The 25819-nt window shown below is 41.3% G+C and overlaps 1 protein-coding gene across 1 annotated transcript in view; it reads right to left on the reverse strand.

Moving 5' to 3' along the window:
- Positions 1-25819, reverse strand: part of ACOXL (acyl-CoA oxidase like) — a 315604-nt gene that overhangs the window by 46420 nt on the left and 243365 nt on the right.

A 25819-nucleotide genomic window follows, 5' to 3' on the forward strand; every position in this document is an offset into this window, starting at 1 on the left:
ACAGTAGACACAACAGTATGGTATTGGGATAAGAATGAAATGTAGATGAATGGAAAAAAGTAGAGAGTCCAGAAATAGAGCCACACATGCATGGTCAACTGATTTTCAGCAAAGTCACCAAGGTAACTGGGGAAAAAACAGTCTTTTCACCAAATGGTGCTAGAACAACTGAATAGCCACATGCAAAAACAAACAAACAAATGAATCTCACCCTTACTTCACACCATATACAAAAGTTAACTCCAAGTGAATCATGAACCTAAATGTAAGAGATAAATCTACAAAACTTCTGGAAGAAACTATGTGAGAAAATTCTAGTGATGTTGGGTTAGCTGAAGATTTTGTGATACATGACACAAAAAGGTTGAATTTCACCAAAATAAAAATTCTGCTCTTTCTGACACTCTTAAGAAAATGAAACCATGGGTAATGGATTAAGAGAAAATATTTGTGAATCACATATATAATAAAGGGCTTCCATACAGAATTTATAAAGACAACTTACAATTCAATAGTAAGAAAACAAAATCCAGTTAAACAGGTGAGAAATTTGAACAGACACTTCACCAAACAATACAAACGAATGGCAAATAAACACATGAAAAAGATTTGAGAAATGCAAATCAAGACCACAATGAAATACCACTCTACACCCACTAGAATGGCTAAAATGAGTAAGACAGGCTATGTTAAATACTGAGGAGCAGGGCAACTAGAAGTTATTGCTGTTGGGAATGCAAGTGGTTCAGCCGCTTTGGAAGGCAGCTTGGTGGTTTCTTATAGAGTTAAACATATACCTACTATGAACCCAGCCATTCCACTCCTAGATATTTACAAAAGATAAATAAAAACGTATGTCCATACAAAGACTGGCACGAGAATGTTCATAGAAGCTTTGTTCATACTAGCAAAACTGGAATCAATCCACATATCCACCAACTGGTTAATGGATAAACAAATTGTAGGGCATCTGTACCAAGGAACAGTACCCTACATTAAAAAGGGACACCCAACGACTTGGATGGATCTCAGAAGCATTTTGTTAAGTGACAGAAGCCAGATATAAGAGACTATGCACTATGCTATTCCATTTATCTTATATTATAAAAAAGGCAAACTTACAGCAAAAGAAAACTCAGTGTTTTCCAGGAGTCAGAGTCAGGGGAAGGGAAGAGACGAAAAGGGGCACAAAGAAATGTTTTTGGGGTGATGGAAATGTTCTATTGTGGTGGTGATTATAGGACCATATGCATTCGTCAAAGCTCATTGATAAAACACTTGAAATTGGTGAATTTTAATATATAAAAATCATATATTTTATTTTACAATATATATGTTTATAATTATATTTATATATACATAAAGTAAAAAGCTGACATTTTTTAAATGCTCACCTTCCCAGACTCCTTTGCAACCAGGCTTAGACATGGGACCCCCACGGCCAATGAAAGTAGGCAGAGGTTTACTGGGTGGTGCTTCTGTGAAAACTGTTTTCCTGATAAAAGAGAGCCTGAGCTGGCATGTGCCTTCTTCTCTTTGTCCTTTTTCTAGTTTCCTGCTTGGAACTCAGCCACCTTGTGGGTGTAAGAACAGTTAAAAGCCACACTAAGGAGCTGTATTAGTTCCCTAGAGGTGCTGTGACAAATCACCACCATCTTGATGACTTAAAACAACAGACACTTATTCTCTGACAGTTCGAGAGGCTGGAAGTCCAAAATCTAGGTATGGGCAGGGCCATGCTCCCCACAAAGGCTCTAGGGGAGAAGCCTTCCTTGCCTCTCCTAGCTTCTGGTGGTTGCCAGCAACCTTTGCATTCCTTGGCTTGTGGACCAATGACTTGAATATCTAATATCTGCCTCCATTTTCACAAACCATTCTCCTCTGTGTGTGTCTCTAGGTCTCTCCTTTTCCTGTAAGGACACCAGTCATATTGGAGTAAGGCCTACCCTACTTCACTACGACCTCATTTTAACTTGGTTATGTCTGCAAAGACCCTATTTCCAAATAAGGTCCCTTTTATAGATACTGGGGGTTAGGACTGAACATATCTTTTGGAGTGGGGGTGCTACACAATTCAACTCACAACAGGAGGGCAGAGGGGTAGATAGCAAGAGCAAGGGGCCCAGCTTTAGCCGTGGACTCACCGTGCCTGTCTTCTGCATTCTTTGGGCTTCCGTCTTTTTTTTTTTTTTTAATTAGTTCATGTCTTTTATTAACCAATCCTACCCAGCCATGTGGAGATCTTTCTTGTCCTTTCAGATGTTTGAGGTCTCCTGCTAGTGTTCAGCAGGTGTTCTGTGAGAATTGCTCCATTTGCAGATTTATTTTTGATGTATTTGTGGGCAGAGGTGAGTTCCACATCTGTCTACTCCGCCATCTTGATTGGAGCCCCTAGGCTCCTGTTTTGGCAGCATTTAAAGCACTCCTCCCTTGGTACTCAGCCCCAAATCCATTTGCTATGTCCTTTGAATTTGTTTTCGGTGCCCACTCTTGAATCTACCCTCTCCCTTTTAACCTTACTGTGGATAGAGGGTGGAATCAGGTGGAAGAAAGAGTCCAGTCCTGACCAATAACCATACACGTTCGCCGAGCTTGGATATCAGATTCTACGGCTCACTTCAGGTACCACGTGTCTTAAATTATGCCCATCCAATATGGAGAACAAAACAATATGCAGTTACTTAAACAAGTTATATGAAGTAAAGTAGGTCAAACAATGATTTTTCCCTCACTTTCCACTTTTCTCCCTCAGGAGAGCTGCTCCCACTGCCCTCAGCAGCCCAGCCCCTAGACTTGTGAGCCCTTGTCCAGGAGAGAGTAAACCCTGTACCTGCCCAGCAGATGATCACCTCGTAGAGTAATGGAAATGGTGCACCCCAAATCATCCAGGCTGCAGAGTCTTTTTCTTCTCCTTCTTTTCCTTCTCTGTAGTAGGTAGAGCCTGTGGCCTTGCTTCGCCAGACCTACCCCGCCTCCAGCACATGCTCACCTGGCCTCACCTCTGTTTTGCTGTAGATCCCTCTGTAGCCCGTGTGCTTCCCACTCAGCCCTGGCTGGGGAGGCTGGGGTCTCCCTGGGTCCGGTCTGCATCTCCCTCTGACGGCACCCTTGGCGTGGCCAGAGCACGAGGCTTCCGCCGCCATCCCCACAAGGCCAGTCCTCACCTACTCAGCCCACACCTCCACCTTCCGGCCTCTCTTCCTGTTTGACTTTCTGTCTTGTTTTTGTGTGTGTGGGGTGGGGTGGGTGTGTGGTCCATATATATTTTTCTGCCTTCCAGTATTTTTTAATATCTATCTTTTTTTCATCTTTCTGTATTTCTCTCCCAAAATGACTCCTTTCTCTCTTTTTTGGTAACCTTACTTCACCACTTTTCCCTTGTCTATATTTTTAATGTTTCTGGAGTTTTCTGCATTTCTGTATTTTTTCTTTTTTTTCTGCGGTACACGGGCCTCTCACTGCTGTGGCCTCTCCCGTTGCGGAGCACAGGCTCCGGACGTGCAGGCTCAGCGGCCACGGCTCACGGGCCCAGCCGCTCCGCGGCATGTGGGATCTTCCCGGACCGGGGCACGAACCCATGTTCCCTGCATCAGCAGGCTGACTCCCAACCACTGCGCCACCAGGAAAGCCCTGTATTTTTTCTATTTTTTCTGAGGTTTTGTTTTTCTATTTTTTTCTCTATCATATTTCTGTGTCTGCATTTCTGTCTTTTTTTCCTGTGTCGTTTGAGCTGTCTTTTCTCCTGTCCCCTCTATCCCTCTTTCCTTATGTGTTTGCCCACCATATTATTTCTCCCTTTTCTCTTCAGGTTTGTTTCCAGATTAAGCTTGGTTCCCTCTGGGTGGCTTTGAGCAGAGGACCCCCTTCCCGCCACCTGCAGCCTCTCTCCCTGAACTCTGCCCTCTCCCCAATTCTGCCGCCCTCTTCCTGCACCAATGGGAAGGTGCTGGTTTGTCTCCCACTAACTTCTCAAAGAAAGCAGGGTGGTTGGGTCCACCAGCTGTCAGCTCACTGGTGGCTTCCTGAACTGGGAATATGGGATTCTTGATACCTTTACCCTAAGCTTTGAACCTGAGCTACAATTCCAGGAGAGCCAGTTAAATAAATCTCAGCCAACATCCTACTATATGCACAAAGTATATGTATGTGTGTGTGTGTATATATATATTATATATGTGTGTATATATATATTATATATGTGTGTGTGTATATATATATTATATAGGTATATATATATATAAATGAGAAAGGACACTGGAGGGCACCCTTATGTCCACTGTTCCAGCTTGTTTCCTATGAGGAGAAGTAAATGTTCTCAAGATGCCCCAGAGAGGGCTGTGTCCTGGCTTTGGGGACCTGAGGGGAGGGGCCGGCCATGAGGTTCATGCTCATCTCAGAGACTGGGTCAGAGTTTGAACCCAGGGCCCTTGGCTCTAGCACCCCACCCCACCCCGAGATCCTTGCTGGGCCCCAGCTCTGCACTAGGCTCACTGCACCAGAATCCCCCCTTCCCTCAGAAGGTGGCAGGTGGCAGCATTGCAGGGCTGAGGGGGTGGAAGAGCCCTTGTGTGGGGAGATGAGTCACCTGGCTGCAAGGCTGGGATTCCCACACAAACACACCATGAGAACGATGGCTGCTATGATAGTATGAAAGTGCCCGGCATTGGGGACCTCCCCAACACACCCACATGCTCCGCAGCGCTGGCCGTGGATGGTGAAGACATTCTGGTTTTAGGGTGAGTCCCAGGCAAGTCCAGTAACTGTCCCTAGATCTGGAACACAGATGTATCTTGTCTGCCAGGGCGTGCCTTGTCCCCAGCTGCCAACAAAGCTGTGTGAGCACAGACCTGGCCCCCTTCCCTCGGCCCTCGCTGTTCACACAGAGGGCTCCCCCACAGACAGCCTGGGCCACAGCAGCAGAGAAAGCATCCTCCCCTACGGTGCTGGGAGCAGGTTCTCCATACGCGTGCATTCAAAGGCTCCCCTCCACCCTGAACTGTCCAGTCTCAGAGCACTCCCTCCGCTGCTTCAGAGATGTGCACGTCCCCTTCTCTCCACCTCCCCCACCGACAACTCCCCCTCCCCCAGGTTCCCCGCTCTGGTCTCCCTCCTGCCAAGTGGGCATATCCATCCATCGGAGCCCTTGCCACGCTGCTCTGACCAGGGCAGGACTGCGACCTGCCTGGCACCCAGCCCAGTGGTCAGGGCCAATGAGCACATGAAGGACCCTCGCTCACAGACGCTGGGAGTCGAGGTCGATTCCAGGGGAAGGGGTGGAATGCAACTGGATTCAGAGGGCATAGAAACAGCGAGAGGAAATTCAGTAGAGAGGAGTATACACAGCAAGGTGTGTGGGGCTCCAGGTCAGCCTTCTCACTGCATGGCAGCTACAGCGTCTGCAGGTTTTGGGAGGATTGCCAGGGTCTCTGCAGACTCTTCTCTCTTCTCTCACCTGCACTGTCCTCCAGGCTCTGGTCTGGGGCCTGGCAATATGAACAGACCCCAAAGACAGAGCCCTTTCCTAGCCAAGACCTGACTATTTTTGTGAGGCACATAAAAGATCCAGGAGGAGGGATGGGCAGGGGGGGACACACATGTTTGATCTGACCTGTTTCTCAATCTTTTCGCCACTAAAGCTTGACTGAAATTGTCAAAACATGAAATCAATAAGGTCTTGGCAAAAGGCTCCTACAATTGAATACATTACTTCCCAATTTCTCCTCCTTTTCCCTTTTCATGTCAAATGAAGAGTCTGCTTTTTATTACTTAGCCTTTCAGAAGAGAAAACAATTGTTGGATGATACAACCTCTTTGGTCATGTAAGCGTACATTTGAATCCATGCTTCTGAAATCGATCTTGATCATTTTCAACAACAGATATGTAAACAAGCAAATGCTGGATGCCATTTTCCTTTCTGAACAGTGTCCTCATTTTACAAGTTCCTTCGAATGTTCCGGTGGATGGAGGGATAGAGGTAGGGGTGGGGGTGGGAATCAGGAAACCATAAATAGATTTAACAGGCACCAAAGCATGCATTTGGAGTACCGTCAGCTAGAAAGATCTTGTTTCAATAACACGATCTTCGCATTTAGCTGAAGACTAACTTATGGGGCCTGACTGCCCTTAGTGACTGCTTAAAGCTGACATAAGGCAGAATAACGTACATTTAATATGTGAAAGAAATTAGCCCTCAAGATCTTTGTTTCCTGAATCCAGCAGCTCAGCTGGTGCTTGGCACACAAGACAGCTGGAGGAGGCCTTCTTGGGGCGGTGAGGGAAAGGCAAGGGGTACAGCACACAGAAAACTCACCCCATGGGGGTCTAGAGTGAACTCGGGGAACAACAGATTGAGAGGGAGAGCACAGAACCCACTGCAATTTGGACTCCGTAGGGCTCTGCGCTTCCATGTCCACGAATGGCATCCTATCTTCCCCAGCCACAAACGGGAGCCCCAGCGGCCTTCTTGACTCCACCTTCAGCCATGACCCCCATCACTTGCAGGGAAGCTGGAAGGTTCTCAACCCCGCACTCAGGGCGCACAGGGCTCCCCGCAGTGAGGACCCGCCATCACCGCCACAGTCACCCTCTGGCCAGCATCTCCAGCCCGGGAACTGGGATGCCTATGTCTCGATGCTCAGCCTGAACCTGACAGTCACTCGCTCACATCACATGCCTCGCCTCCAAGGTCCTGCTCCCCTTGCTGGGGGATGGTGTGAAAGGGCGTGCTCTGCCGGTCACCATGCAGGACTCAGCTCAAGGACGCTCCTTCCGAGAGCCACCCGACACAGAAAATGGCCCTCTCCCTGCTCCAGACCCCTCTCACTGCACATCCCCCCTGACCCTAACTGCCACCCATCCCTCCAGCTGAGAGTCCGTATCTTAGTCATCCTTGAAGTCCCAGAACTCACACGGTGCAGGGCGCGCTATGTCACTGAGCAGCATCTGTCATACAAGGAACTATTCAGTAAAAATTCAAACGTTTACAGGTCTTCTTTTTTTTTCTTAATTGTTTATTTAAATCTATATATCTGAAGCTCCGATGAAGCACTTTTTTTTTTTTTTTTTGCGATACGCGGGCCACTCACTGCTGTGGCCTCTCCCGTTGCGGAGCACAGGCTCCGGACGCGCAGGCTCAGCGGCCACGGCTCACGGGCCCAGCCGCTCCGCGGCTTGTGGGATCCTTCCGGACCGGGGCACGAACCCGTGTCCCCTGCATCGGCAGGCGGACTCTCAACCACTGCGCCACCAGGGAAGGCTGAAGCACTTTTACTTCACTGTCACTCAGAGGCTTCTATTTTTGGCTAACCTTTTGGAATTCTGAAACAGCACCCATCTCATTATGTTGAGACGACCACTGCGTGAGCCTCTGTGTGCTCCTATGTGCTCAGCAGGGAGAGGGCTTTGAGACACTTGTGAGTAAGGGGTGAATTAACACTAGGGGTTAAAACACAACAAAACAGCCTATTAGGAAAGCCTGAGCTGTTGGCGAGCGGGAAAGGAAGAGCAGCAGGTGGCCGAGAGCTGCCACATGAAGTTCTAGGGTCAATAGGTGGTGGTCTGTCCCACCGCCAGGCTGCTAAGCTGATGAGGGGATGGGCTGGACTTAACACTGGCTGACTTGGGAGGCCAGGCTGGGAGGTGTTAAGCCCTTTATAGGGATGTATGTGATTCCCTCCTTTGCATTATGCTGTGTCCTAATGTCATACACCTGTGAGCTTGGTCGCACATTCCTCATGGAGGCCCCTGCAGCCTGGCAAGTTTGCTGTTTCCCTTTTCTTAGCCCTGCTATCAGGGTGTTGGCTGTAGGCAAAGTGCTGGGCCCTAGGCTGTCTCTCATCACAGCAAGAACTTGACAAATGTCCTGATCCCAGCTGACCATAATGGTCTGCCCACTGGCCTTGAGGAAGGGCAGAATAAATAGAATAATAGGCTCATTGCTGTTCACCCAAATTCTACAGTTTCCAGTAGTATCAAGCCCCAGGATGTGTCAACCCCCTAATCACAGAGAACTTGAAGAAACTGTTGTTAAAGCCCATAGTGAACACCATACTTGACAGTGAAAGGTTGAAAGCTTTTCCTGTAAGATCAGGAATAAGATAAGGATGCCCACGCTCGCTATCCTTATTCAACATAGTACTGGAAGTCCTAGCCAGAACAATTAGACAAGAAAGAAATAAAGGCATACAAATTGGAAAAGAAGAAGTAGAATAGTTTCTATTTGCAGATGATATGATCTTATATATAGAATATCCTAAAGAGTCCCCCCAAAAACATTACAACTAATAAATGAATTCAGTAAAGTTGTAGGATACAAAGTCAAAATACAGAAATAAGCTGCATCTTTATACACTAACAGTGCAATATCTGAAAAAGAAATAAAAACAATCTCATTTAGAGTTGCATCAAAAACCAATAAATTAGGGCTTCCCTGGTGGCGCAGTGGTTGAGAGTCCGCCTGCTGATGCAGGGGACACGGGTTCGTGCCCCAGGAAGATCCCACCTGCCACGGAGCGGCTAGGCCCGTGAGCCATGGCCGCTAAGCCTGTGCGTCCGGAGCCTGTGCTCCGCAACGGGAGAGGCCACACAGTCAGAGAGGTCCGCGCACCACAAAAAAAACAGAAAACAAAACAAAACAATAAATTAACCAAGGAAGTGAAAGATCTGTACGCTGAAAACTATAAGATGAAAGAAATTGAAGAAGACAAAAATAAATGAAACAATATACCATGTTCATGGATCAGAAAAATGAATATTGTTAAAATGTCCATACTACCCAAAGCAATCTACAGATTCAAAGCAAACCCTATCAAAAATGGTTTTTTTCCCCCAGAAATACAAAAAAAAAGTTCTAAAATTCATATGGGACCACAAAAGATCTCAAATAACCACAACAACACTGAGAAAAAACAAAACTGGAGATATCACACTTTGAGATTTCAAACTATATTACAAAGCTACAGTAATCAAAACAGTGTGGTGTTGGCATAAAAAAAGGACACACAGAGCAATGGAACAGAATCAAGAGCCCAGAAATAAAGCTATGCATGTATGGTCAACTAATATTTGACAAGAGAACCATGAATACACAATGGGGAAAGGATAGTCTCTTCAATAAAATATGTAGAAGAGTGAAATCAGACCCCTATCTTACACAACTTACAAAAATTAACTAGAAATGGATTATAGACTTAAATATTAAGACCTGAAACCATAAAACTCCTAGAAGAAAACAATGTCTTGACAACAATTTTTTTGGATTTGACACCAAAAGCACAAGCAACAAAAGCAAAAATAAACAAGTGGGACTATATCAAACTAAAAAGCTTCTACACAGCAAAAGAAACAAATCAACAAAATGAAAAGGCAACTTGCAGAATGGGTGAAAATATCTGCAAACCATCTATGTGATAAGAGGTTAATACCCAAAATATATAAGAAACTCATACAACTCAATTGTTTAAAAAAACCCAAAAAAACAAATAATCCAATTTTTAAAATGGGCAGTTGACCTGAATAGACATTTTTCCAAAGAAGACATACAAATGGCCAAAAGGTACTTGAAAAGATGCTCAACATCACTAATCATCAGGGAAATACAAATCAAAACCACAATGAGATATCACCTCATACCTGTTAGAATGGCTATAATCAGAAAGACAAGAGATAAAAAGTGTTGGTGAGTATGTGGAGAAAAGGGAATCCTTGTGCACTGTTGGTGGGGATGTAAATTGGTACAGCCCCTATGGAAAATAGTATGGAGGGTCCTAAAAAAATTTTAAATGGAACTACCATATGATCCAGAAATCCCACTTCTGGGCATTTATCTAAAGGAAATGAAATCACTATCTTGAAGAGATATCTGCACTCCTATGTTCACTGCAGCATTATTTACACAAACCAAGATATGGAAGCAACCTAAGTGTTCGTATATATACATATACACACACACACACACACACACACACACATATACAATGGAATATTATTCAGCATAAGAAAGAAGGAAATCCTGCCATTTGCAACCACACAGATAGACCCTGAGGTCATTATGATAGGTGAAATAAGACAGACATAGAAAAACAAACACTGTATGATCTCATTTATATGTAGAATCTAAAAAAGCTGAAGTCATAGAAACAGAGTAGAATGGTGGCTGTCAGGGGCTGGGGGCAGGAGAAATGGACACATGTAGGTCAAAGGGTACAAACTTCCAGTTACAAGAGGAATAAGTCCTGGGGATCTAATGTATAGCGTGGTGACTATAGCTAACACTATTATACTACATACTTGTAAGTTGCTAGACAGTAGATCCTAAATGTCTCACTCTCCACCAAAAATGTAATGATGTGAGCTGGTGGGAGTGTTAACTAACACTATTGTGGTAATCAGTGTACCATATATGAATAATCACGTTGTACACCTTAAAATTACACAATGTTCTATGTCAATTATATCCAATAAAGCTGAAAAAAAAGGAGAGACCCCCCCAAAAAGAAACTGTTGTTTAGTATTCAGTCACTTATACCAAGTCAAACTCACCAGGAATTAGGGTGCCATAAATTAGAAAAATGTCATTTCTATGGTATGCTCTTCAACCATGAGCCCAGAGTTTGGTACGTGTCCCCATAGATCTGCCTCTCTCTGAAACTAAGCTGTCTTGTCCCCTTGCCCTGTCTGGGCGACTTTCCCAATGGTCCATGCCTGGGCCTTCCTTACCACCTTGGTCAGGGCCCTGCTTCCTGGAGTCCAGCCTCTGGGATGATCTCTCTCTATTAGATCTCTAATAGAAGGTTCAGAATCTCTAGGGTATGTCTGCCTGACATCGAGCAGCCCTCAATAGCTCACCTCTTGCCAGACTCCTGTGACCCTGGCCACTGGCCCAGACCTCCCGCGTCATCTGTCACCATGCTCTCTGGATTCCATGCTGCTGGCTGGCCTGGGCACCCACAACTGTGTTTTGGTGTGACACTGAAAACTGTCTAGCACAGAACTGACACTTGGTGAATGTTGTTGCCATTAGCCATTTCTTCTTTTCCCCAATTAGCGTATCAAGATTCAGCAGCTGAATCTTGGAAACTTCTAAGTTTCCGATTTCATATACAAAAAAATGATAAGTGCCTGTAACGCAAACAACCTAAATGCTGTGAGGCACCACTTAAGTTATATCTTTAAATTTTTAAATTGAGGAATAAGAGGCATACAGTCAGATGCATAAATCTTAAGTTGACAGCTTGATGATTTTTTACATGTGTATGTAACCATGTAACCACCCAGGCCAAGGTATAGAAATTTCCCAGACCCTGTTCTGTACTCCCTCTCTGTCAGTACCAGTCTCCCACTCTCTGATCCCCAGATAACCATCTGCTAATTTCACCCCTTCTTGAGTGAATGTCATATAAATGGAATCATGCATTATTAATTTTTTCTGCCAGACTTCTTTCACTACACATAACATCTGTAAAATTCACTTATTTGGTTGCAGGTAACAGTACTTTATCCCTCTTTATTGCTGGATACAATTCCGATGTATGAAGATACCACAACTGGTTTATCCAGACTCACATTGATGAACATTCGGGTCGTTTCCAGTTTTTGACTATTATTGATACAGCTGTTATAAACATTCTTGTATAAGTCTTTTTGTGAGCAGGGTTTCATTTTTCTTGGGTAAATACCTAGGGAGGAAAGTGCTGGTCGTAGGGTGGGTACATAATTAACTTTATAAGGAGCTGCCAAACTGTTTTCCAGAATGGGTATTGCTATTTTACACTACCAACAGCAATTATGAAAGTTCCCCTTGTTCCATACTGTCACCATGATTGAATTTCATCAATCGTTTTAGTTTAACAAAGTGCAGTGGGTGTGTCGTGGTATATCACTGTGGTTTTAATTTCAATTTCCCTGATGACTAATACGATTGAGCAAAGTTTAATGTGCTCATTACCATTCTTTTTTTTTTTTAATTTAATTAATTAATTTATTTATGGCTGTGCTGGGTCTTCGTCTCCGTGCGAGGGCCCTCCCTAGCTGAAGCAAGCGGGGGCCACTCTTCATCGCGATGTGCGGAGCCCTCACTATTGCGGCCTCTCCCGCTGCGGAGCACTGGCTCCAGACGCGCAGGCTCAGTAACTGTGGCTCAGGGTCCCAGCCGCTCCGCGGCACGTGGGATCCTCCCAGACCAGGGCCCGAACCCGTGTCCCCTGCATTGGCAGGCAGACTCTCAACCACTGTGCCACCAGGGAAGCCCCCATTACCATTCTTTTATTTCTTTTTTGAAGTGTCTTTCAAGTCTCTTGTAATTTTTCTTAGATTATGTCTTTTTGTTACTAAGTTAGAGGAGGTCTTTATGTATTCTGGATAAAAGTCTTTTGTCAGATACATGTGTTGCAAATAACTTCTCCAAGGTCATGGCTTATCTTTTTGCTTTCTTATTGGTATCTTTTGGAGAACAATTTGTTTTTAATTTTGAAAAAATTCCAATCAATCAATATTTAATTGAATGGTTAGTGCTTTTTATCTTTTTTCTAAGAAATCTTAGTTTTTACCCCAATGCCAAAGAGATGATATCCTATGTTTTCTTCTAAAAGTTTTATAGTTTTCACTTTCACTTTAAGTCTATGGTCAATTTCAAATTAATTTTTGTGTATTATGTGAGGAATAGGTCAAGGTTCATTTTTTTATCGTTTGGATAGTTAGCTGTTTGTTGCACAATTTGCTGAAAAAATTTCTCTCTTCATCATTTAATTTCCTTTGTACCTTTGTAAAAAAATCAAATGAACATATATTTGTGGGTCGATTTCTGGACTCCATAGTGTTTTACTGATCTATTTGTTTATCTTTATGCCAATCCCATACTGTCTGGATTATCGGAGCATTAGCATTAACTCTAAAATCAGGTAGTACAAGACTTGCACATTTCTTCAACTTTTTTCATAGTTGTTTTGGCTATTTTAGGCTATTTGTATTTCCACATGAATTGTCAAATCAGCTCGTGAGTTTCTACAAAAAGTCCTGCTGCAATTTTGACTGAGATGGTGTTGACTCTAAAGACCAATTTAAGGAGAATGAACATCACAGCAATACTGAATCTTTCCATGCACAAACATGATATACTTTTCCACTTCTTTAAGTTTTCTTTAATTACCTTCTGCAATGTCTTATAGTTTTCTATATACAGATCTTTCACTGTTTGAATTTTTATTGTAAAATATATTCCTAAGAACTTTATGTTTTTTAATGATATTATAAATTTAATTTAATTTAACATTTTGTTTTCCAATTGTTTATTGATAGTGTATAAAAATAAAATTTATTTTGGATACTGAGTTTGTATCCTGTAACTGTGTATTGATTTACTAGCTCTGGTAGAGTTTGTGGGTATTCTTGGTAAAGTCTTTCATATTTTTTATTTAAACAACTATTTCATCTGCAAATTAAGACAGATATATTTCTTCCTTTACAATATTTGTCATTTATTTCTTTTTCTTGCCTAGCTGTTGCACAGCTAGGACCTCCAGTGTAATGTCAAATAGAAGTGGTGATAGTGGACATTCTCACCTTGCTCTCCCTCTTAGTGAGGAAAGCGGGCAATATTTCCCCATTAGATATGTTAACTATAGGTTTACTGTAGATGTGCTGTTTCAAAATTGAGGAAATGAGTTTCTATTTCTAGTTTGCTAAGACTTTTTATAACCATGAACTGATGTTGGAGGTTGTCAATTTTTTTTCTGCATTATATAATCACATAATTTTTCTCCTTTATTTTGTCAATGTTGTAGATTTCATTGATATTTGAATGTTAAATCAACACTGCATTCTTGGAGTAAACACCACTTGGCGACATATTTTTCTTTGTATATATATCACTGGATGCAATCTTTAATATTTTATTATACATTTCTACCTATGTAATGAAAATATTGGTTTATAATTTTTTCTTTGCAATGTACTTATTAGTTCTCATATCAGTATTATATGGGCTTTTGAAAGAGTTTTGTGTAAGACTGGTATAATTCTGTCTTCAAATGTTTGATAGGATTCAACAGAAAAACCACCTGGACCTAGAGCTTTCTTTGTAGAATGTTTCCATTACAAATTAAATTCATTTAATAGATATTTTTAGCTCCCCTGTTTGTTTGTTTTTTGCTTGCTCTTGAAAGTTGTGTTTTTCCAGGAATTTGTTCTAAGTTCTTGAATTTATGTGCATAAAGTTGTTCATAATATTCCCTTATTGTATTTTAATCTCTGTCCTATATGTTATGATATTTCCTCTTTCATTCTTGATCTTGTTAGCTAGTCCTTTATCTCTTTTTCTCTTGATCAGTCTTGCTGGGGATCAATCAATTTTTAATCATTTCAAAGAACAGACTTTTAGGTTTGTTGATTTTCTCTAGAGTTTATTTTCTACTTTATCGATTTCTCTCTAATCTTTATCATTCCCTTTATGCTACTTACCTCGCTCTTCTTTTTCTAGCTCTTAAGGTGGAAACTTACATCATTTACTTAAATCTTTTTTTATTTTCTAAGATAAACACTTCAATCTATAAATTTCCCTCTGAGGGCTCTTTTCACTACACCCACCAAATCTGATATGTTTTGCTTTCATTATCGTTCAGTTTGAAATATTTTCTAACTCCCCTAGAGACTCCTTCTTGGATTCACAGAAATGAGTTGCTTAATATTTATTTGGGAGATTTCTCCAGATATCTTTTTGTTATTGATCTCTAATTTAATTCCATTATCAATAGGGAAAATATTCTGTATTATTTTGATATTTTAAATTTTTTACTGAGATTTGTCTTATGAACAGCAACTGTAGTTCTGGGTGTAGTTTTCAATAAATGTCTATAAATGCTAAATAGATAGAGTTGGATGATAGTGTTGTTCACATCTTTTAAGCCATATTGAATTCCTGTCTATTTGTTTCATCAATTATTGGATTTGTCTGTTTCTCCCTTTGGTTCTGTCAATTTCTGCTTCATGCTTTTTTTTTTTTTTGGCCAGGCCACATGGCATGTGGGATCTTAGTTCTCCAACCAGGGATCGAACCCATGCTCCCTGCAGTGGGAACATCGACGCTTAAACCCTAGAACGTCAGGGAAGTTCCCCTGCTTCATGTATTTTGAATGTCTGTTATGGTGCATACCTATTTCAGATTATTGCCTTCTTGATGAAGTGGTCTTTTAATCTTCATGAAATGACCCTCTTTATCCTTGGTAATACTCTTTGTCTTAAAGTTTGCTTTATCTGATATTAATTTAGTCTCTCATGTTCTAGTTGCAAGCTATATCTTTTTCTTGTCTTTATCTTTATCTTCAAAGCATATAGATGAGATTTTTCTTATTTTTAACCCCCTATGACAATTTAATTGCCTTTTAATGGGAATGTTCAGTCCATTTACATTCAATATAGTTACTGATAATGTTGGGTATAAGTCTACTATACTACTATGGTATGTCTGTCTCCTTAGGTCATTAGTTTTTGTTCCTTCTTCCATGCCTTCTTCCAGATTAACTGAGGATTTTTCTTTTTTGTCTCAGTCTACCTTCTCTATTAAAATATATATTCTTTACTATGACAGTCTGCCTTCAATTAATAACAATTCATGTATAACATAAGAACCTTATAATAGTATAATTCCAAGTACTTTAAATCCCATCTTTTGTGCTAAGGTGCCATATATTTTAGTTCCATATACATTAAAAAACCAAAATAACTACGACTATGTTTGCTTTAAATAGCCAATTGAATTCTAAAAAGTTTAAAACAAGAAGGAAGGTGTCACTAATATTTACCTACACATTTTGCATTTTCACTGTTCATCTTTCCTTTAGGTTTAAATTTCCATGCAATTTCATTTTGTTCAGCTTGAAGAAACTTCCTTAACATTTCTTCTAGTACAGGTCTGCTTATGACAAATTTTCTCAGCTTTCCTTTACCTGAAAATGCCTTAAATCATTTTTGATACATATCTTTGCTGGCTCTAAAACTCTAGGGAGAAAGTTGGTGTTTTGTTTTTTTTTTTTTCCAGTACTTTAGAGACATCTTTTCCACTGTCTTCTGGCTCTACAATTTCTAATGGAAATCAACCATCATTCTTATCATTTCTTTTCTGTTTCTAATGTTCCTTCTTCTCTGGCTACTTTTACAATTTATCCTTTATCTTTGATTTTCAGCAGTTTTACTATGATGTGCTTCTGTTTTTATGTTTGTTTGTTTGTTTGGTTTCCATCCTCTCTGTCTGAATCTTGTGAGCTTTCTGGATTTGTGTGCTGTCATTTCTTTAAAAATTGGCTGATACCTTTTCTGTTTTCTGTCTTATCTTTCTCTGAGACTCCAAGTGCATGTATATTAGAGTGTGTGATTCTGTCCCACAGGTCACTAAGGCTCTGTTCATTTTTATCAATCTTTTTCTCTCTGAGCTTTAGCTCAAAGGATTTCTATTGATGTCTTCATGTTCACTGACATTTTCCTCTGTTGCATCCAATCTGTTGTTAATTCCACCCAATTAATTTTTTAATTAATTAATTTATTTTTTGGCTGCATTGGGTCTTTGCTGCTGCGTGCAGGCTTTCTCTAGATGTGGCAAGCGGGGGCTACTCTTTGTTGTAGTGCACGGGCTTCTCATTGTGGTGACTTCTCTTGTTGTGGAGCATGGGCTCTAGGCGTGTGGGCCTCAGTAGCCTTGGCATGTGGGCTCAGTAGTTGTGGCTCGCAGACTCTAGAGCGCAGGCTCAGTAGTTGTGGCACATGGGCTTAGTTGCTCCAGGGCATGTGGGATCTTCCCAGACCAGGGCTCAAACCTGTGTCCCCTGCATTGGCAGGCAGACTCTTAACCACTGTGCCACCAGGGAAGTCCCAATTTTTTATTTATAATATTGTATTTTTCAGCTCTATCCTGCTTGGGTTTCTAAAATATACAAAATTTCCAAAAGTCTCCTGAAAATTTCTTTTAGTATGTCCTGTCCACTCTTTAATAAATTCATCATATTTTTTAAAAAGTGCTTGTCTTCTAATTTCAATACTGGAGTTATTTTTGGTGTCTTTTTCTATTGACTGATTTTTCTCTTGATTATGGATTACATGTTCCTACTTGTTCACATGTCTGGTAATATTTTATTGTATATTGGACATTGCAAATACTCCTAATTCTGGATCCTGTTATTTTCCTCTAAAGAGTATTGAGTTTTATTCCAGCATGCTGTTAAACTGGAATCTGTAGAGGCTTGGTTTAATTCGTTGTCAGGAAGAATCTTTTTGGTTTTGCCTTTAGTATCTTTTAATTCTACTTGTAGTCCTTGAGGAAATTCCCTTTCCTGGGGCATAGTTTTTTATACCTAAGGTATGGCCCTTCTGGTCTTCCAGTGGAAAGCTTTCCATACCTCTCTAACTGGGCAGAACTCAAACTATATATTCTGTGTCCTATGTGGTAGGCAACAGTTGAATTCTCTGCTTAGCTTTTTAAGCCTTTCAAATGAAAGATTGCTTGAGCTCTTTGGAGTCTTGTCCACCTATGCATATTTCAGATATCAGTTAAAGATCTGAGTAGTGTTAATACACATATTTTGAAGTTTCCCTCTCTATGGCTCCCTTTTTTTTAATTTTCCCCTTCAATTTTCAGTCTTTCTGACAGTCCCAAACTCTATCTGATGACTCCTCAGGACATTAAGATTGAGGTTCCCATGTGGTAACTTCTTCTTTAACCTAAATGTAGGGAAAGGCTTTCTCTCTGTTAAAATCCACTTGACTACACAGAAGTTAAACACCTTTTTGCACGGCAAAAATGACCATGAACAATGTCAAAAGACAAGTGACAAACTGGAAGAAATTTTTGCAATATGACAAAGGTATAAGATCCTTAATATAGAAAATTATTGTTCAAAAATACCAAAATCCCTATGGATAAATGGGAAGCTAATATGAACAAATAATACCTGAAAAATATGTTAAAATAGCTCTCACATAGACGAAACACTATGCAAACTCACTCATGATTAGAGAAAGGACTTAGACCAATATAGAGATATAATTTCTCACCTATCAAATTGGCAAAAATAAAAAGTATGAGAACACATTCTGTTGATGAGGCTGTGAAGAAACAAACGTTGCTGGGGAGAATGCAAACTGGTACAACCTTTCTGAGGGATAATTTGACAATACTTAACCAAACTACATATGCACTTCCCTTTGGACCCAGCAATCACACTTCCAGAAATCCACCCTAAAGGTACACCTTAAGCAATACTAAATTTCATATGCATACAATAAAGAGGGGTTGAGTAAGCTATGATACATCCATACAGTGTATTATTCTGCTGTTTTTCTGTTTGTTTGTTTGTTTAAGAATAAGGTAGATCAGGCTTCCCTGGTGGCGCAGTGGTTGAGAGTCCGCCTGCCAATGCACGGGACACGGGTTCGTGCCCTGGTCTGGGAAGATCCCACATGCCGCGGAGCGGCTGTGCCCGTGAGCCATGGCCACTGAGCCTGCGCGTCTGGAGCCTGTTGCTCTGCAACGAGAGAGGCCACAACAGTGAGAGGCCCGTGTACCGCAAAAAAAAAAAAAGAAAAAGAAAAGAATAAGGTAGATCTCTATGAACTGATGTAGAATGCTTTCCAGGACATATGGTTAAGAGGGAAAAAAAATACAGAAGAGTATCTATAGTATGCGATCCTTCATGAAAGAGAGAAAACAATATAAGAAAATACAAATGTATCTGATTATTTGTGTGAAAGAAATAAAGGAAGGATAAGCCAAAAACTAAATAGTCTGCTCACCTATTGGAGGTATGTGGGGAAAAAAGAGAAGAATGGAAGTGGGGATGTAGGGGTGAGGAAGGAGTGACAGTTCTGAGTATACTTTTTGTACAGCTTTGGTTCTTAGAAACTCAGTAATGTTTCATGTAGCCAAAACATGAATGGATTCAAATCCACCAGGATGTTGGGAGATCCCAGAATAGAATACAAATAGCCACAAATGAACCTAACTGTGTTGCAAATGAATAACACAGTCTCACTGAAGGAGAAGGAAAGAACGAGTCGAAGTAATTTTGGAAATACTACTTTGATTAGATACCATAAGCTAAGTTCACAAAGACAAATACTGTATTCTACGTGTAAATGTGTTTCTCACAGAGAGATGGGTTAGCAATTCTGAAACTACTTAATGTGCATACTAGGGAAGATCAAATAAGTAAACATAGTAGACAATGAAAGCCAGATTTCTCACTTTCTCAGAGAAAGAAGTTACAAATAGGAAAGAGGGAATGCTTGTGGTTTGGGATTGGAATCAGAACTGCCAGTGTAAACTCATGGTTTCTAATATCCGTGCATACAAATCTGTGTGAGAATGTGTGAGTGAGTAAACCTATACCTATTTTCTAGTTTAGAACAAGCCTAGAAGTTGTGACACTCCAGTAGCAATGAGAATACTCAGCAACCAGATATTGATTTTTAAATACTATTCTCCAATAAAAGGAACCAGGGACTCTTGGAGAAATGGTTGATTACAGATTGGGCTGGGAAAATATGAGATGAGCCTGGAACATTTTATGGTACCAAAAAATAAGGAAGCGTTTCGAAAAAAAAGAAAGATGGGGACATATCAAAGAGATACAGGGGCTAGTTAAACTGAAGGAGATCTCAATGGCCACAGCTGGGACAATTAGAGCAAGAAAATAAAATATGGTAGAATTGGACGTAGCCCAAATATACAATAATTAATTAATCCACACTGATATAAATAATAATTAATTGAATAGATATATCATTAAATCATTGGAGGAGAAGGGACAGCTCTTGCTTCTAATAAAGGAATGTAGCAGGAATGAGAGAAATAGAATTCCCAGTAATAAACACCAAAGTATTATTTCCAGAAAGATCCATAGAGGATTACTAAAATAGTGGGTGAAAGTTTAAGGAAAAAAATAGTATATTTGCATAACCAAATGTGAGTCTCCTCTTTGCTCTTGGTGACTGCATTCCCTTGAAGAAATCACTAACCTTTTTGGTCCTCAGGTTGCCTCCTGAGGGACCCTTCTGGCTCTCACACAAAAAGGAAATGACTGCACCGCCCATGCAGTTATTAGAAATATAACTTCCTCTTCCTTTCCCTTCTCATCACTTCCTCTTCTTTCTTTCCTTTCCATTCCCTACCCATAATAGGCTTCCCTAGGAAGGGAATTTAGGTGATCTCTTTGAGAGAAAGATGGAGGAAGTTAGAAGTGAGGGGAAAAGAGAAAATGCAACTCCTAGTATTAACTGGATTTAACGTAACTAGAATAAGAGAGAGGAAAGCATCACAGAACAGAAACATTTCCTATGACCAGAAACAACAAAGAGGGAAGTGCCAAGCTAAGCCTTAGGAGCATGGCACACAGGAGGTAGGCACAGGCAGCCTCGGATCTTCCTGCCTGTCCACTATGGGGTCTCTCAGACCACCACCTACCCCTTCCTCACACCATGTACAGCTACTGGGATGTGGAAGTCAGTCACTCTTTCCCCCTCGCTGAGTTGCAGGAGTTTAAGCCTTAGCTCTCACTGAGAAATGGGTATATGTTCCCCATTAAAGGAATTTCAAGCCCCGGTCAGCAGCGAAGCCTTACTTTTGCATAAGGTGGCCACTGCATAGGCAGCACCCAGTGCTCTGAAGACAAAAAGGCCCCTCCACCAGGTTGCTCTGGTCTGCTGGTCATCTTCCCAGCCCAACTTGACCACAGGAGTTAGAAGATGCAAGATCAATGCAAACCAGGAACTCAGGAAATTTGGTTTCTAATCCTGTTTCCTGTCTTTGATGATCTGTCTCTGGAATAAAGCTCTTGGCATTTCTGTACCATGAGATTTTCAGTAAAACATCTGCTCTTCAGGTTGCTGTATTGGCTTTTAAAAATGTAACAAACACAACCCAGCTGCTGTTACTCTCTGATTCCTGTCTCCACTCTGAAACTCTCCGAGAAGTACAAGCAAAGCAGACCAGATATTCTCTTTGGGTTCATCAACAATGGCATTTTCCAGCTCCTCTCTGGATCTACCAGACATCACTGGACCAGAGCTCTTGAGGACCTGTGACTGATGAGATTCTGGCAGCCTGACCTCCAGCACATGCCATGTGTGTGCCATCCGATCACTGATACAGACAGCTCACATTTTCTGCGGACAAGAACTCACATAAGATCCCATATGCCAACCAGGTGACCTGGGCAAAGAAACTGTTAGTCTGAAATTCTAACAGAATAACTGGCATCATCTGTTAGAAAGATAGCCTTCAGAGGTACTATGATTTCATTATATTCCAAAGATCTAAAGAGCCTTAGAGTCTCTCTCTCTCTCTCTCACACGTGCGCGCGCACGCACACACACACACACACACACACACACACAGCAGTCAGGCTGCACTCACCACAATAAAAACTGTAGGTGACTGTCACTTTTCTAAACAGAAAGCTCTATAAAGTTACACCTCCGAAAACCTTATTTCCAGCCTCCACCAATTCTTCTCCAACCAGAACTCAAATTCTGAATAAGAAAAAATAATTCAGGGTAGTTGTTTCCAAGTGAGTTGACTGCCCCTGAATTTTGAGGATGATTCATGACATTCATTTACAAACCACTGCTCTTTCCCTTTTGACTCAGCCTTGCAGTGTGGAGGAGGGCAACATGAATCAGATTTTTAAAATCATTCTTTTCCAGGTGATTCCTACACACCCTGAAATGGGGGAACCACCAGTGCAGCAGAAGAATATCACAGGTGACGAGAGATAGACATGAATCAACTGGTTGACCAGAACGGTTTTCATCCCACCTGAATCATCATCCCTCTACCTGCCCAATTTTTGTTACCCACATTTGAAAATACACAGTCATCTGTTAAACATATTGATTACTCAGGGGATACATTTTTCTCCCCTAGATTTTTCTCTATAAAATGAATTCCTTAATAAAATATTCTCAAAGTGACAAGTCATTGTTTATTGTCTCCCCACCGCCACTAATGGGGAAGTGATATAGTGACCCTGATGAGCAACGTTTGCAGCAGGATTTTAGAAAGCTGGAGACGTGGAGCTTCCAAGACAAGCCATGGGGCTGGGCTCCCTCCATGGCCACCACCACACAGAAGGACATTTCCTGGCTCCATTTTAAGTTAAATTCTGGCTGCACCAAGGAGGGAAAGGCAGTATCAGATGATAGGTCTTGCAGGAGGACCTAGGGGTCTTGACTCTCTAACTCTGTGAACTTCTAGCCCTTAGTGCTCCCTCCAGGGTAAAAGGGAGATGGGCCACCTAACGCGTGTGAGCTAAGTGTCTCCAAAATAAAATGTGCATTTGAGGAAAATTAAAGAGTATTTACTGTAAAACAAAGGAAAAGCAGACTTCTGGAGCCCACTCCGATTTTTGCTTCTTGAAAAGATCCTGAACCAAATCACATGGTTATTTTTACAAGATCTTGGCATTCTAGGTGAAATCACCCACCTTTGGACACTGTTTGAGGACTATTCTCCAGACTCCATTTGGGTCAGACGTTCAAATGGCTAACCAGGTCATTTTGTTTCCGGATCCACCAAATTAATGTAGGTAGACGTAAGCCAACATAGAGCTAGCTGAACAAAAAGCTGAGCCAAAAATACAAACTTAAATGTAGAAGTCAGAATTCTTTTCTCTAAGCTTGTAGGTTCTGTCATAATTTAGTGCTTATTTCATTCTGCCTTGGGCTATAACTAGTGGACTTATCCCAAAGTAGGAGCATACCTTAATAATCTTTGTAGTCTTCCCATGCTTAGCCCTAGAAAACTGTATTGTTTAATGAATATTTAATTGAATTGACTATTAAAATGGTTACACTAATGGTAGTAACTCAGATAATTAACATGAGTACAAGGTTTATCATTTCTTAAATGCTTTTTAAAAAACATATTCTGGGCTCCCCTGGTGGCACAATGGTTGAGAATCCGCCTGCCGATGCAGGGGACACGGGTTCGTGCCCCGGTCCAGGAAGATCCCACATGCTGCGGAGCAACTAAGCTCATGTGCCACAACTACTGAGCCTGCACGCCACAACTACTGAAGCCCGTGCTCCTAGAGCCTGTGCTCCACAACAAGAGAAGCCACCATAATGAGAAGCCCATGCTCTGTAGAAAAGAATAGCTCCCACTCGCCCTAGAGAAAGCCTGTGTGCAGCAACAAAGACCCAAGGCAGCCAAAAATGAATAAATAAGATACATAAATTTTACAAAAAGACACACGCACCCCAATATTCATTGCAGCACTATTTACAATAGCCAGGACATGGAAACAACATAAATGTCCATCAAGAAAGGAATGGATAGGGCTTCCCTGGTGGTGCAGTGGTTGAGAGTCTGCCTGCCAATGCAGGGGACACAGGTTTGAGCCCTGGTCCGGGTAGGTCCCACATGCTGCAGAGCGGCTGGGGCCGTGAGCCATGGCCACTGAGCCTGTGCATCGGGAGCCTGTGCTCCGCAATGGGAGAGGCCACAACAGTGAGAGGCCCATGTACCACAAAAAAAACAAACAAAAACAAAAACAAAAAAAAAAAAAGAAAAAAGAGAGGAATGGATAAAGAAGATGTGGTATATATAGATACAGTGGAATATTACTCAGCCATAAAAAGGAACGAAATTGGGTCATTTGTAGAGACGTGGATGGACCTAGACACTGTCATACAGAGTGAAGTAAGTCAGAAAGAGAAAAACAAGTATCGTATATTAACATATATGTGGAATCTGAAAAGTTGATGTAGACGATCGTATTTACAAAGCAGAAATAAAGGCACAGATAAAGAGAACAAACGTATGGATACCAAGGGGGAAGGGGGGGGTAGGATGAATTGGGAGTTTGGGATTGTCATATATACACTATTGATACTATGTATAAAATAGATAACTATTGAGAACATACTGTATAGCACAGGGAATTCCACTCAATGCTCTGTGGTAACCTAAATGGGAAGGAAATCATGTTGACTTTTAATGTAATGAAACATATATTTTAACCTACGTTTTTCTCTAATGATCAAACAAAACAATGCCTTTTGCCTACCCTGCAATTAAAGTAAGAAATTGAGCATGTTTTTACTTTACTTTAGTTTTTTTATCTTACCTTAAAATATACTAGGAACCATTCTATTATAGACCCAATGACACAAAGGTTTTTTTTTTAATTCATGTTTTTTTCCAAAAACATTTTTTAGCTTATGTATTTAACTCTGGAACTAATTTTTTAAAACACATAATTATTCGTAGGCTGATTCACATGGACCATCGATACTTTTATATCTTGACTTCCTTATTTTCAAGTTATTACTTTTAATTCTTTTTCATGTCCTATTGAGTAGGTCTGTGAATAAGTTTTAAGGAAGGCCATGGGAGTGAAATTCCTTCTGATTCTTAGATTTCTGAAGATATCTTTCCACTGCTTGTACTCATGAATTAAATTTGGTTTGGAATGGTATGCTTAGATCATGAGTTTCCTCTTTAGAGGAGCAGGTCTTACTCCATTTGGAGATGGTGAATAAAGATTTAAGTTAAGCTTGTTTTTTTCCATTTGTTGGTAAACTATTATTTTCTGTCTGGTTGCTTTAATGAAATTCTCTTTACTCTGCATTTGCAAGCTATATCCAGGTATGGTTTTTATCCTATTAAAATCTTGATTTTTTTTTTACACTAAGAAAAATATATTTCTTTTATGTTGGTTATTATATTTCTGCTCCTTTTGTTCCAGCATTTTCAGGAATATTTCAGGAATATTTCTTATCCATGGGTTGTATTTCTACTATTTTCACTCTGTGTGATTATCATCTCATGCCATTTCATCATTTTTTTAAATTAATTAATTTATTTTTAGCTGCGTTGGGTCTTCATTGCTGCGCGCGGGCTTTCCCTAGTTGCAGCGGGCGGGGGCTAATCTTCACTGTGGTACATGGGCTTCTCATTGTGGTGGCTTCCCTTGTTGCAGAGCATGGGCTCTAGGCACGCAGGCTCAGTAGTTGTGGCTCACAGGCTCTAGAGCACAGGCTCAGCAGATGTGGCACATGGGCTTAGTTGCCCCACGGCATGTGGAATCTTCCCAGACCAGGGCTCAAACCTGTGTCCCCTCCATTGGCAGGTGGATTCTTAACCAATGCATCACCAGGGAAGTCCCCATGCCATTTCATCTTTATCCTTTATTTCTACAGTCTTGGAAAGCTAGTTCATAGATTACATTTTCTCCATTGTTAGTTCTGCTTATAAGTGCATCTTTGCCTTTGATCGCATCCTTCTCTTACTTTGGCTGGCTCCATGTTTGATAAGGCAGGGAATGTGGAGAGATTTAAACCCACCTGGATGTGTCCTGGGCATCTGGCAGGAACTCTCCTCAGACCTACAACTGAAGGATGGAGTGGTTTGCACAAATCTGGCCCAACTTCCAGCAGGTACTCATCAGTCTCTCTGTTTCACAAGGTGGATTTTGACCATTTCTGCCCCCAAGGCTCTTCTGTCGCAGAGCATTTCCGAAGAGAATACCCATCCCCGTGTGCCATTCATCCTCCTCCCGCTCTGTGTTGTACTGGGAGATGTGATCTTGGAATCAATATAAAAAGAGACGAACTGAAGGGGGAGAGTTTCATGGGACCCAATTCTGGTCCTCTTGGAACATAATTCCTTTGCAGAGGGGGAGCCGTGGTCTGACTTCAGGTTATGGTAGCCCTGAGGTCCTGAGCCTGGGTAGAAAGTGGGATAAGTAAAGCCTTCTCTTGGGGTCTTGTTGTCTATTCCATGTTGGGATTAGGAGATGAAACAGATATTGCTGGGGCGGGGGTGTTTCCTCAAAC

The sequence above is a fragment of the Phocoena sinus genome, chromosome 13 (assembly GCF_008692025.1).
Source record: "Phocoena sinus isolate mPhoSin1 chromosome 13, mPhoSin1.pri, whole genome shotgun sequence".
In the NCBI taxonomy this organism is placed as follows: domain Eukaryota; kingdom Metazoa; phylum Chordata; class Mammalia; order Artiodactyla; family Phocoenidae; genus Phocoena; species Phocoena sinus.